The 14,690-nt window shown below is 38.2% G+C and overlaps 1 protein-coding gene across 7 annotated transcripts in view; it reads right to left on the bottom strand.

Moving 5' to 3' along the window:
* LOC137238533 (acyl-CoA Delta-9 desaturase) overlaps positions 1–14,690 on the bottom strand; it is a 149,965-nt gene that overhangs the window by 59,024 nt on the left and 76,251 nt on the right. Inside the window, exon 1 of one of the 7 annotated variants that reach the window (XM_067763643.1) lies at positions 10,907–11,030. The exons of 3 other annotated variants lie outside the window; for them this stretch is intronic. The gene's annotated coding sequence lies outside the window, so the exon portion shown is untranslated. Of the gene's footprint in view, positions 1–10,544; positions 10,683–10,841; positions 11,031–14,690 lie in introns of those variants that run through there. 3 more of the 7 variants (XM_067763641.1, XM_067763642.1, XM_067763645.1) reach the window with 3 other exon arrangements.

Raw genomic sequence — 14,690 nt, 5'->3', positions numbered from 1 at the left:
ATCTCGCCCAGTCTAATTGGGACGTCTACGGAGCAAGCTTCAAGGGATGCGCCCTTTTTAGCTAGTTCGTCCGCTTTTTCATTCCCATCTATTCCCATATGCCCTGGGACCCAATATAGATGTATGCTTCTCCCTGTCCCGATTCTCTCCAGAGACTGCTTACACTCTAACACGCATTTAGATGCTGTGCTATGCGAGATTATTGCCTTAATTGCTGCTTGACTGTCAATATAAAAGTTAACACGGTTGCAGCTTAAGCTATTCTCTTCCAGGGTTTCTACTGCTTTGGTTACGGCTAATATTTCCGCTTGGAAAACCCTACAGTAATCCGGCAGCCTTTAGGATCTGCTTATTTCCGGATCAGCACAGTATACCGCAGGGTACTCCTTCCACTACTTTGGAACCATCTGTGTACACATGTATCGCCTCGAACGCCATTTGCGCACCCTTGCGCCAACCATCCACCTCTATTGTCGCTTTAAGATTCCCTCGAAGCGCAGATAGGGAATCAGGTAGTCTGTTCGCCTTGTGATTGATGACGCTATACTACTATGGCCATATGGTCGGCGCTCATCCTTCCCCGATGCACCGAGCCTGGTTGCGGTTGTTAATGCTATGTTCTTTGCTACCAGGTCTACAGGTGGAATGTGCAGAATGGCATAAAGGGCAGCCGTCGGGGTTTTCAGGGCTCCCGTAATGCTAAGCATCGGTAGTCTACATACCCCTCTAATTTTTTGAGGTATGTTGTTTTTTGTGTGGTTTCCACCAAACAAGAACTCCATAGTATAGAATAGGGCTTACAATCGCTGTAAAAATCCAATGAGAAAGAGAGGGCGATAAGCCCCACGTACACCCCAGCATTCTTTTAGAGTGCATAGAGTGCCGTTGAGGCCTTCTTGACCCTCTCCTCCACGTTGAGCTTCCATGACAGCTTACTGTCTAGGATTATTCCTAGATATTTTGTGCAAGGTTTCTCTTGTAAGGTCACCCCTCCTAACTTAGGCCTGGTCCAATTTGGGACCTTGTACCTCTTTGTAAATAAGACCATATCCGTCTTCTCCGCATTGCATTTCAACCCGACATTAGATGCCCAGGTATGAATATCCCGAAGCGCCCGATCCATCAAAGAACTAATCGTTGGAAGGCACTTTCCACTTATGACAATTGCAACGTCATCTGCGTAAGCCGTAAGTTTTACGGGTCCCTCATCGAATCGCCTGAGCAGTTGGTTGATGACCAGCGTCCACAGCAGAGGTGATAGCACCCCTCCGTGCGGAGTGCCCCTGCCACTGATTTCGTGGCCTCGTACAATCCCCATTCTAATCTAATCTTTCTGCAATTTAACATGCAGCCGATCCATCTGATTAAGGCAGGATGTACTTTAATGTAATTAAGACCATCCATAATCGCCAATTTTGAAACATTATTGAAAGCCCCGACAATGTCCAAGAAGACTCCTAGAGCATACTCCCTATATTCCAGGGATTTCTCTACGCTTATTACCACCCTATGCAATGCGGTGTCTACCGACTTACCTTTGCTGTACGCATGCTGTGTTGTGGAGAGCAGCTTTTCATCCACGTTGGACTTTATGTACACATCTATCAGCCTCTCAAAGGTTTCGAGCAGAAATGAGTTAAACTTATGGGTCTATAGTCTTTGGGATACACGTGACCGATCTTCCCCGCCTTTGGTAGGAAAGCTACACGAGCAGGCCATTCCTCGACCGCCATACTTGAAACTTGTAGCATGGCCGGGAATATACCGACTGGGCCCGGCGATTTAAACTTAGAAAACGTTTTCACTGCCCATTCTATCTTGGTATCGGTCACCAAGCCCGGCACTACTAGTTCCGTCATCGAAGTGTGAGTGATGTTGTGATGTGTAAGTGATGTCTGCTGGCTCTTCTAAACCGTCTCCCGATGGGAAATGTGTGTCGAGAAGCACCTCACAGGATTCCTCACTATTACGTGACCATTCCCCGTTCTCCTTCTTTATTAGTCCCTGGACTATGTTTCCCCTTGCTAGGACTTTTTTCAACCGTGCTGTTTCGCTGGAGCACTCTATGTCCGCACAGAAACTTTTCCATGAGTTTCTCTTCGCCCTGGTAATTTCACGCTTGTAGATCCTCAGTAGATCCCTGTACTCGTCCCGACACGCTTCGCTTTCCGTGGTCTTTGCGAGCTCAAACATTTCTTTTACCTGTCTTCTTAGAAGACTCAGCTCATTGCTCCACCATGGCGGTTTTGCTTTTCCTCTGAATCTTCTTAGAGGGCAAGCTTTGTTATACGCAGTCGTAAGCGGGGGTGCCACGAAATCCCAAAAAAAAAAAAAAAAATACCCAAACAGAAAATCCCCAAAGAAAAAAAAATACCCAAACACATAATCCCCAAATTCAAAATCCCCAAAATCAAAATCCCCAAACACAAAATCCCAGTGCTATGATAAACATCATGGCCGTGTAAAAAATAGCAATATCTCTTTCCCCTTTCATTCATATTTATGTATGTATAACTATATATTCACGTTTTGGCAATACATACTTTTACTTATCCATATATAGGACTGCTAGTCGCTATAATTCGAACAAGCTAACAACGAAACTGATACAAAAAGAGAAACGGATATTTAAGACATAAGCGAAGTTTGTTGGACGGCCATAACCGTTTAGACGGTTAAGCGCCAATTAAGTAAGTAAGTAAGTAAGTAAGTAAGCGAAGTTTCAAGTTTATTTATACTTATAGCTTATTGCGCATTTTGCAGCCTATTTCAATATGTGGAAGTGGCGCAGCTGCTAGGCACACCGGCTAGCACACAGAGGGCTGTGAGTTCAATTACAGGTCGGGGCCAGTGCACGGACTTTACTACTTTATTGGTAGATCTACCAAGTTTTTGACCCATTTTCATTTTCTACCACTTCTACTACCAAAGCCCAAAAATCACCCAACATTTCGTTATATTATAGACGTTTCGGTAAATTTTCGTCAGGATTTCAAGCTCGAAAAGTGTTAATTCCGTGAAATGTCCTTTATTTGTTTTACAATAAATTATGTATTGTTTTGTACAAATTGTTTTCTTGGAAAAAAAATCTACCAACTTCTACAACTATTTTAATTTTTCGTCTACCAACATTCCCTTTTTAAAAGTCCGTGCACTGGTCAGGGCAATTTTTATTTTTACGTTTTTATACCTTTCATGAAAATGAAATGGTATATTAATTTCGTCACGAAACCGAAAATTGTAAGTCCTTAAAGGAAAATATATAGACCCACCATTAAGTATACCGAAATAATCAGGTTGAAGAGCTGAGTTGATTTAGCGATGTCCGTCTGTCCGTCTGTCTGTTTGTATGCAAACTAGACCCTCAATTTTTGAGATATCTTGATAAAATTTGGTGAGCGGGTGTATTTGGGTGTCCGATTAGACATTTGTCGGAACCGACCGGATCGGACCACTATAGCATATATCCTCCATACAACCGATTTTTCAGAAAAAGAGGATTTTTGTAATATCTTACCCAATTTAACAGATTAAAGCTTCAAACTTCACCATATACTTTCGTATATTGCACATATTGTTGCCTGAAAAAATTGATGAGATCGGTCGTATATATAGTATATATCCCCCAGAACCGATTGTTCAGATAAGGAGCTTTTCGTAATTACTGCCCTATTTTAAGAGCTAGAGGCTTCAAATTTCAACGAATGCTTACGTATATAGCATATATTGTTGTCAGAAAAAATCATAAAGATCGGTGGTATATATAGTATATATATGGTGGTATATATAGTATATATATAGTATATATATATATATATTTTCGCAAATTTTAGCCCCATTTTAACAGCTAGAAGCTTCAAATTTCACCGAATACTTACGCATATAGCATATATTGTTGTCTGAAAAAATCATAGAGATCGGTTGTATATATAGTATATATCTCATACAACCGATTGTTCAGATAAGAAACTTTTCGCAATTTCTACCCCATTTTAACAGCTATAAGCTTTAAATTTCATCGATTGCTTACGTATATATGTAGCATATATTGTTGTCTGAAAAAATCATAGAGATCGGTGGTATATATATTATATACCCCATATAAACTGTATTTTTTTGCCCCTTTTTTACGGCTAGAAGCTTCAAAATTCATCAAGTTTCATCAAATAGTTACGTTTACGTCATATATTGTTGAAATACGTGATTCGTAGTCATAGTTTTTACACGCAGACCACAAAAAACCCGAAACTTTGCATCCTCACACAAAGTACCTACCTATTTTTTATTTTATATTTATCTTAAAAATCGTTTAGGTATGTAGATCTGTTAATTATATATTTCTTATCTTATACATCCGATTATTGGAGATTACGAACGGCATAAGATTATTGTTCAGCCCCATTCATGAAAGGTATGAAGACAGTCCCGTCCTTACTTGTTTAAATTGTTTTTAAGCAGGCATGCTTAATCAACGAACCGATATCATTTCGTTGCGATAATTAACGTTAATAAACGAAACAAAGTCATTTCGTTTCGTTTATTAACGTTAAGAACGTCAAATTAACGAAATGATTTTGTTTCGTTGTCTGCCATATCAAAACGAAATCAAATCGTTTATGCTGATTATTAATTTCAAACAGGCATGCTTAACCAACGAACCGATATCATTTCGTTATGATAATTAACGTTAATAAACGAAACGAAGTCATTTCGTTTCGTTTATTAACGTTAAGAAAGTCAAATTAACGAAACGATTTTGTTTCGTTTTCTGCCGTATCAAAACGAAATCAAATCGTTTATGTTGATTATTAATTTCAAACTATGCTGGCAAAGCTGACTGGTGGCGGAGTCATTAAAGGTGAAAGCATTAGCTAAGCTGATTGCAACTTTTCTCATGAATTTTGACAGTACGAACATTTCTCAGAGTATTTTTGACATAACCACCAACGAATTACACAAACAAATTACATGCAGTTTGTGTGTATGTCCGCTCGCTGTTGCCACCTTACGGCTTCACCATGGCTATAGCATTGCCAGCACAATTCAAACATGAAGTATCACGTTTTTGTTAACGTTTTTAACGTTAACGAAAGCTCTTCGTTTCCGTTAAAAACGAAATACAATTAATCTTGATAATTTCTTTATCGATAATATTTCGAAGTGTTTCAACGGGAACGGTGGAAATTTTTTGATAAACGATTAGCTTAACGTTAAGGTGCATCCCTGATTTCAAACTATGCTGACAAAGCTGATTGATGGCGGAGTCATTAAAGGTGAGGGCATTAGCCAAGCTGATTGCAACTTTTCTCATGAATTTTGACAGTACGAACATTTCTCAGAGTATTTTTGACATTACCACCAACGAATTACACAAACAAATTACATGGAGTTTGTGTGTGTATGTCCGCTCGCTGTTACCACCTTACGGCTTCACCATGGCTATAGCATTCCCAGCACAATTCAAACACAAAGTATCACGTTTTTGTTAACGTTTTTAACGTTAACGAAAGCTCTTCGTTTCCGTTAAAAACGAAATACAATTTATCTTGATAATTTCTTTATCGATAATATTTCGAAGTGTTTCAACGGAAACGGTGGAAATTTTTTGATAAACGATTAGCTTAACGTTAAGGTGCATCCCTGTTTTTAAGTTTATAAGTATTTTTTTATCAACAGAAATATTAAAAATATTAGTTTTTCTATTTTACTTTACTTGGGCTGTGTTTATCGAAATTTTTAAAATATAGAGCCTGGATCTAAGCATAGAACCCGCGCCGGTTGCATGGTAGTCGAAAACTTTAGCCACTCAGCTATTACATCATATAAAATTCAATGGCAAAATAGCCAACACAATACCAGCAGACCCAATAGATGGAAATTATTGATTTCAGCTGCGTTGCTGATGATAAGATAACATAACATCTATTTAGGAAAACAATATGGTTATATGTAAATTGCAAAAAAAAAACTTGTACCGTTAAGTTATCAGCAATGAATTTACTAATTTTTAACTTACATTAATTTCTTAACCTCAGTGCGTGCATGAAGTGAAAGAAGTGTAATTTATTTATTTGAATCAAAAATGGAAGTTAAAGTAACTAAATCTAATAAAGGTGGTCAAAAACTATTTGTTGATGAATTTGAATACTATTTTCATTCGCAAAATAGAAAAAAGAAGAATGCCGATGGTCTTGTGCACAAAGGAAGGCACTGCTGTGTAAAAGTGTTATTATTACTAAAGAAACCAGTGACACACATGAAGTAAAACGGGATCCTACCCCTCATAATCACGACCCAAAGGCCCACCTTGGGTCCATATGTGATGCTAACAATAAAGTGAAACAGCTGAGTACATCATCTCTTCTCTAGAACCTTCCCAAATTATAAGGGAAGCAATTGTTGACTGTCAACCAGAGTGTCGAGTGTACCTGCCATCAAAACGAGCATAAAAATGAAAATTTCGCGTACTCGAAAAACAACAAATACAGCCAGAGAGCCGAGTAGTTTACAACAAATCGATATTCCAGAACACTTCTTAGATGGTGAACTTTTCGTTTTGAGCGACTGGGATTTCGACGGCCAAAAAACATAACTATAGGCACGTCGGATTCTTTAAAAGAATTAGGAAGATCGGAATGCTGGGTGATGGATGGAACGTTTTTCGTTGTACCGACAGTTTTTCGCCAGCTTTTCACCATCTAGGGAGTAAATTGATGGCCAATTTGTGCCTCTCGTTTTCTGCCTTATGAATAAAAAATCAAAGCAGGTACATATATACTGAATTTTTTCATCAATTGCTTCATTTGGCTTCAGCACAAAATATAAATTTGAATCCAAAAAGAATTATTTCGGATTTTGAAAAAACCATCTCGTCTGCGGCGAAAGAATATTTTCGTGATGCCGAGTATAAGGGATGTTTATTTCACTTCGGTCAAATTATTTGGAGACGAGTCCCAAAAGAAAGGTTTACCCAAAAATACGGAAATAATGAAGTTTTGTGCATATCTGTCCGTATGCTGAAAATTCTATCATTTGTTCCTCCAGAAAGTGTTTCGGAGTATTATACTGATTCAACTGACAGCTCGACTGATAAAGATTTTAAGAAAATATGTATTTGGTTTAAAAAAAATTATATTAGTTCAAGTACAAGGTCGGGTGTCCCGAAATATGACCCTAATTTTTGGTGTGTTTCAGACACATTTAGAGAAAATTTTCCACGCACTCAAAACTCTATCGAGGCCTGGCGCCGTAGGCTTAAAGTAATTACAGGAAAAAAAAAAAATGTGGTGTGTATGAAATGATAACACGCTTACGAAAAGAAATGATTGAAGTTAAAACAGATATAGAAAAGATCAAATCAGGTTCAGGGATACGAAAAAATTAAAAAAATGTGAAGCGTGCCAAGAAATTTAAGAAAGTTGTTAAAAATCGCTTGAATTTAGATAAGCTAACTTATTTGAAATCCATAGCCTTCAATATTTCACTTTGTAATTATAATTACTAGTTCCACGTTTTTCAACCGTTTACAGAGCGCTCGCCCTCCTAGGACATGCAATGTTAAAAGGGAGCATGTTTTGTTTGACGTCTTGGACAGTGCGGGAGCACTCCCACGCTCCCTATTTAGCAATCCATAATCGCTCGTAGTATGATCCCCTTTTCTACTGGGTAGTACTCCAACATTTCAAGCTATTTATTTATGTATGTATGTATATATGTATGTAGATGAGGGTGATGCAAAAAAAATATTTCTTTTTTTTCTGGGTCTTATCCCTTAAAAGTTAGTATTGATAAAAAAATACCCCTCACAAAAAATGGGCGCGATTGCTTAACCCTACTTTTTTTTTTTTCAATGTGATTTTTCTTAAAATTTTGGAACTTTTATATGTTCTTAATGTGGCAACTTTTGTCTGTCCAGAATTGTACTCAAATTGGCTCAGCACCACAAATTACGTCATTTTCAAATGGCTGTAATTAGTTTCGTGGTTATGTTTAAAATCGCTACGATTGTATTTATATTATTGATAAACGACAGCAAAGAATTTTGTATTTATTTATATAATAGATTGTATAATATATGTACGTAAGTTTATTCATGTTGTATTGCATTTTCTTCAATTTACCTATTAAATATTTGTAAATTCGTTATACATGAAATTTCTTCTGCTTTGTTTGAAATATATCTAACATAAATCCCCATTTTATGTGTGAAATAAGGGTTAGGAGGAGTTCGCTCGACGCCACTTTACTGTGTTGGAGGTTTATCTATAGGACTCGCAGCACCATTGGGCTGTTTGTCCCCCTCCAGCACCTTCGTCGTCCTCCCCTTGCCCTTTTGGTTTAGAGTATTCGAGGCCCCCTTCAGCCTCTCGTGACTTTTGTGCCGGGTGTTCCTCTGTGCGAGTCACAACACCATTTAGCGGTTGGTCCTCTTCTAGTACGTTCGTGGTGACGTTGGGGACCTCCACCTGTCTTTTTTCCCTTAGGCTTTTGAGGTCCTTTTCGACTTCGCCCACCTCTAGCGTGTTAGGGTTTTTATCCTCGGGACTTCTTTTCCTGAGTCGCATGTAAATTTTGCCAGTGCCAAAGGACATTTTGCCAAGCTGCGTGTACAAAATATCCTCCGCCCGCTTGTTTATTTGGAAGATGTAGAACTGACCATCCTCGGTAGGCCGAGATACAGTAAGTACCTTCCAATCCTGTGTCGGTATATTCGGATTCTGATTCTGCAGAAATCGCAGTGTATCCTCCGACTTCATCACGCATATTATCCATACCTTAACTTTTGGTACCGTGGGGATTTGCGCTTTATCCACCACCTAAATCCGCGCGTTCGTGCCTTGCCTTTGGAGGTTTGGAAGCACTTACTCCAGCCACCGCAAGCTCGCGATGTTGTCGTACGCTATCATCTTCACACCATTATACCATCCCCCCGAATCAAAGGTTGGAAGGGGCTTACTTGGTTGTTCCCGCAACACCTTAAGCATTAAGCTAACAAGCTCCCTTTCCACAGATCTCCACCTTTCAGTAGTGATTTGTCCGAAAGGACTGCTACGATCAACCAGCACCACAGTCAGTGACTGCTTTGCCACATCACTCATCTTCTCGGGAAAAGCCGGAGTCTTAGTGTTATCTCCCTTTGGCACCTCCGAGAAAGACGGAGTCCTAGCGTTAACTCCCTGTAGCATCTCCGAGAAAGCCGGAGTCTTAGCGTTATCTCCCTTTAACTTATCTCCTACTTCCGTAGTTGGAACTTCCCTCTGACTCGCAACTTTCGAGCTACATACTTGCTACCTCGCTATTGGGGCCCATCTGTCTTACAGCTTTGGGCCTACTTGTCTTGTCTATGCGACTGCCCTGCCTCGTGGCTCTAGGACTGGGTCCTATTTGCCTCTTGAAAGTAGGCTTGTCGGCTTCCGCCTAACGTTGCCTCTTCATTCTGCCATTCGGTGCTTCTTCCTCCTCGTACCGGTTGCAGAACCGAGGGTTTTGTTGCAGCAAACCTTTTGAACTGCCTTCGGCCTGCTTCTACCGCCTCATGGGCCCATTCCAAGCGCTCGATCTCCGCTTCTGTTGGATCGACCACTGCTCCAAAGCGTTGTACAATTCTTAGTGCTGCACGGTACTGCGAGAGAGCTCTTTTACTTTCTCTGCTCCGTCCCCTCTCCACTCTTCTACTCCATTTTCATTTGTGTGCTTCTCCAACACGGATTTCATTGAATCAGCACTACTCTCGCTCCCCGAGTTCGACGCATCGCTTAATTCGTATTTGTCGTCCTTGGATTGCGACTCAGTCCTCCTCATTACATCGTCCTTATTACAATCAGGTAATGAGTCGTTCATCTTGGTCGTACGACCACCTGCCCGACAAGGCGGGCTCAGCGATCCAGTATTATATACGGGGAAAGAACCGTACGCCGCAGCAGCGCCCCTTACTTAAATACTTCCCGAGGTGGCCCGGTATCGGGAAGGCTCCTTTCGAATATAGCCGAATTTATCCCCTGGCTGCAAATCGTCCAATAGGCACGGTCCGCATAACACCCTGGATAAGGGGGTTGGCAGTTCTTGGTCACCGACATCCCGCTGCCCTCCTATGAGGCGAAACGGCGTAGATGTCAGTCCTAAACAGCTCCGCCTCATAGTCGGGAGCTATGGAGTTCGCTTAAGCCCTCACACCAACGACAAGGTGCCTACCCTAGTGAGGGGAAAAAATAGGTAAGTAAATAAAAAATGCCGGCGCGACAACCTCCGAAGAGATTTTAGGCCGAGCTTCTGCTCCAATTTTCGTCGTGTTCCTTTTAATTTTTCCTACAAATTGGCCGACTACGTGGTAGGCGAATCACGCTACCACCACACCATAGCGGCCGCTTAGATGAGATCCGAAACTAGTTTGAGTTACAGATCATTGTTCTTTACTATATTCCTTATTTTCGCTTCACTTCCCACTCTTAGTCAGTTCTATGTATGTATGTATAGGTATCTAATTTACCCAAATTAGTGTGTAAGTCTGTACGTATCCATGCATATTAAAAAAGTGAGAATCAAACCTTATTCTTTATATAAATTGAAACACCACACACATTCACACATCCATGTAGAGCAAATGTATTGTATGTATGTATGTTGGGAAAATCAGAATTTTTTGAATAAAAACGTCTGGCTGATTGGCTCCATAAACACAGATTTTCTGCCATTCGCATGTGCACATTTTTTTTGTTTTTGCATTAATCAGTTAAAAAAAAATATGTAGCGTTTGCAACACGAATACTACAAATTGAACATTTTATACAATAAATGAAAAAAACGTTTTAAATTATTTCTGAACATTTTCCAATTTGTGTCACCTTTATAAACGCACCAATTAGAGTTGCGGATGGAGTGATCAATTAAGAAATTTGAAAATTCTTACTAAAATAATGTTTTTATGAGTTGCACTATATGAGCAAAAAATAATTGATAACCGTTAGACGTTTGAACCTATACAAGCGCGGTTCAGTCACGAATGAATGGTTTTAACAGATTGAACTTCTACCAATGACTGACTGTAGGAGACCGGCTCCACTGACTCATATATTCCAAACATCACATTTTCACTCACCGATGTCTTCCGCACCAACCAACAAATATACAAACCTACATAGTAATAGAGTACAAACATAAAAGCAAAATATTAGATAAATTATTGTATGTATGTAGGTATGTTTATGGGGTTGATCAAGAGCAAGCTAAGATAGTAGAGCATTTGGAGAGCGGAATTTACAGTGGTCGATTAAATTTATTTATGATTTATAAAGCAGGAATTTTTTATTTACTTTCGTTTACAGATACTTCGTCTAAGTAGCTTATAATCAGCTTGTTTGTTTTATGCAAGCCTATTAATGTGTGTTTAGTTTTTTTTTTTAAACTGAGAGTTATTAAAAATCGGTTTATCAGTGCAAAAAAGTTTAAAATTTTGTTTAGTCTCAAATTTTCACCCGTGTTATTGCCAGCGGGTGTACCATTTTAATTATTAATAATTATTTATTTATTGTTTTTAATTCCAGGAATAATAATTATATATATTTCTATATATATATATATGCTTAATTTTTTACTATATTTATTAGATTAATAAAGCTATTTGCTTTAAGCACTTTTGATAATTTTTAATAACACAATTAATATAACTTATTCTTATTTTTTATTCATTTTCACCATTTCCACTCTTACTACTCTTCAACCGGATGAAAATTAAACACATAATTTACTAATTCAAATTATTTAACTAATTTAAAATAATTAAAAAATAACAACAGCAGACGTATAGATTATTTTAAAACAAGTAAGGAAGGCTAAGTTCGGGTGTAACCGAACATTACATACTCAGTTGAGAGCTTTGGAGAAAAATAAGGGAAAATCACCATTTAGCAAAATGAACCTCGGGTAACGCTGGAATGTGTTTGTATGACATGTGTATCAAATGGAAGGTATTAAAGAGTATTTTAAGAGGGAGTGGGCCATTTAGGGATATCGCCATAACGGTGGACCAGGGCTGACTCTAGAATTTGTTTGTACGATATGGGTATCAAATGAAAGGTGTTACTGAGCATTTTAAGAGGGAGTGGGCCTTAAGTCTATCAGTGCACGCCTTTTCGAGATATCGCCATAAAGGTGGATTAGGGTTGAATCTAGAATGCTTTTGTACAATATGGGTATCAAACGAAAGATGTTAAGAAGTATTTTAAAAGGGAATGGGCTTAGTTCTATGGGTGGACGCTTTTTCGGGATATCGCCATAAACGTGGACCAGGGGTGACTCTAGAATGCGTCTGTGCAATATGGGTATCAAATGAAAGGTGTTAATGAGTATTTTAAAAGGGCGTGGGCCTTAGTTCTATAGGTGAACGCCTTTTCGAGATATCGCCATAAAGGTGGACCAGAGGTGACTGTATAATGTGTTTGTACGATATGGGTATCACACTAAAGGAATTAATGAGGGTTTTAAAAGGGAGTCGTGGTAGTTGAATATGTGAAGGCGTTTTCGAGATATCGACCAAAATGTGGACCAGGGTGACCCAGAACATCATCTGTCGGGTACCGCTAATTTATTTATATATGTAATACCACCAACAGTTATCATTCCAAGATTCCAAGGGCTTTTGATTTCGCCCTGCAAAACTTTTTCATTTTCTTTTACTTAATATGGTAGGCGTCACACCCATTTTACAAAGTTTCTTTCTAAAGTTATATTTTGCGTCAATAGACCAATCCAATTACCATGTTTCATCCCTTTTTTCGTATTTGGTATATTATTATGGCATTTTTTTCATTATTAGTAACTTTCGATATCGAAGAAGTGGGCTTGGTCATAGTCGGATTTCGGCCATTTTTTACACCAATATAAAGTGAGTTCAGATAAGTACGTGAACTGAGTTTAGTAAAGATATATCGATTTTTTGCTCAAGTTATCGTGTTAACGGCCGAGCGGAAGGACAGACGGTCGACTATGTATAAAAACTGGTCGTGGCTTCAACCGATTTCGCCCTTTTTCACAGAAAATAGTTATCGTTCTGGAATCTAAGCCTCTACCAAATTTCACAAGGATTGGTAATGTTTTGACATATGTTTCGACATATGGCATTAAAAGTATCCTAGACAAATTAAATGAAAAAGGGCGGAGCCACGCCCATTTTGAAAATTTCTTTTATTTTTGTATTTTGTTGCACCATATCATTACTGAAGTTGAATGTTGACATAATTTACTTATATACTGTAAAGATATTAACTTTTCTTTTAAAATTTGACTTTAAAACATTTTTTTTTTAAGTGGGCGTGGTCGTTCTCCGATTTTGCTAATTTTTATTAAGCATATATATAGTAATAAGAGTAACGCTCCTGCCAAATTGCATCATGATATCTTCAACGAATGCCAAATTACAGCTTGCAAACTTCTAAATTAAAAAATTTTACTAGTTTTCTATTCTGCGTCATAAATTCAACTCACCTACCAATCTTCATCGCTTTATCCGTATTTGGTAATGAATTATCGCATTTTTTCGATTTTTCGAAATCGAAAAAGTGGGCGTGGTTATAGTCCGATATCGTTCATTTTAAGTAGCGATCTGAGATGAGTGCCCAGGAACCTACATACCAAATTTCATCAAGATACCTCAAAATTTACTCAAGTTATCGTGTTAACGGACGGACGGACGGACATTGCTCAATCGAATTTTTTTTCGATACTGATGATTTTGATATATGGATGTCTATATCTATCTCGATTACTTTATACCTGTACAACCAACCGTTATCCAATCAAAGTTAATATACTCTGTGAACTCTGCTCAACTGAGTATAAAAATTAATTAATTATTAAAATTAAAATATTTAAATACTAGTGGAAATTTAAAGGTCTGGTTGTAAGACATTTTCCCGCAGTAATTTGATTTCGGTGTTAAACAAAAATTTGTGTCCATTGCAAAGATTAATTCGTTTTTCTTTTCTTATATCGTAAAACCCAAATGAAGATATCGAATTTTTAGTTCTTACACATTGATAGCTCTGATCACTAATGGGCCATATGCACATAAAAGTAGTTATAATATTATAATATTGAAATTTCAAGTGATTCTTTTGAAAACAGCGCTTACTAGTTTTATTCATATGGACTTTTATTGTGTTTATTGAATTTTAGTTTGTAAAAAAAATATAGCTTGCCAGAAAACAAAAAAAAAAAAACAGATTATTTTTCATTTTTAACGAGTGCATTCCTGATTTTTTTCCGACTTTCTGAAAAAATACTATTGGAGATATCTAATTTACTTGGTAGAGGTATTAATTTGTCGACGCAAGCGGGGCAAAAGCCCACTGTGCAATGGAGCGAACGGCAGAGCAGAGAGTAGTAAAATACGCACATTCTCTCCTCTATTGGGACTTTGTTTGTTAGAAGCATGGCAGAACGATACAAGGTGGCAGCATGGTGACATACCTACAAACATAAATAAAAATTCCATGTACTTTGTTTTTGTAAATGCGATGGACAAATGTCAAAATCGTACGCGCCGGAAGTTGATGTATCAAATCAAATAAAAAAAGTTTATAATCAGCTGTCCCATGCTTCCACCTTGTATCGTTCCGTCATGGTTAGAAGAACCTGAGTGTGAATATTTGCTTTAATATCTAATGTTTTTTTCTGATGGCAATATCATGAGGACC

Source organism: Eurosta solidaginis, chromosome 1, assembly GCF_040869045.1.
Source record: "Eurosta solidaginis isolate ZX-2024a chromosome 1, ASM4086904v1, whole genome shotgun sequence".
Lineage (NCBI taxonomy): Eukaryota > Metazoa > Arthropoda > Insecta > Diptera > Tephritidae > Eurosta > Eurosta solidaginis.
Note: the sequence above shows the minus strand (reverse complement) of the source record. Positions and strands in the feature narration are given on the sequence as shown.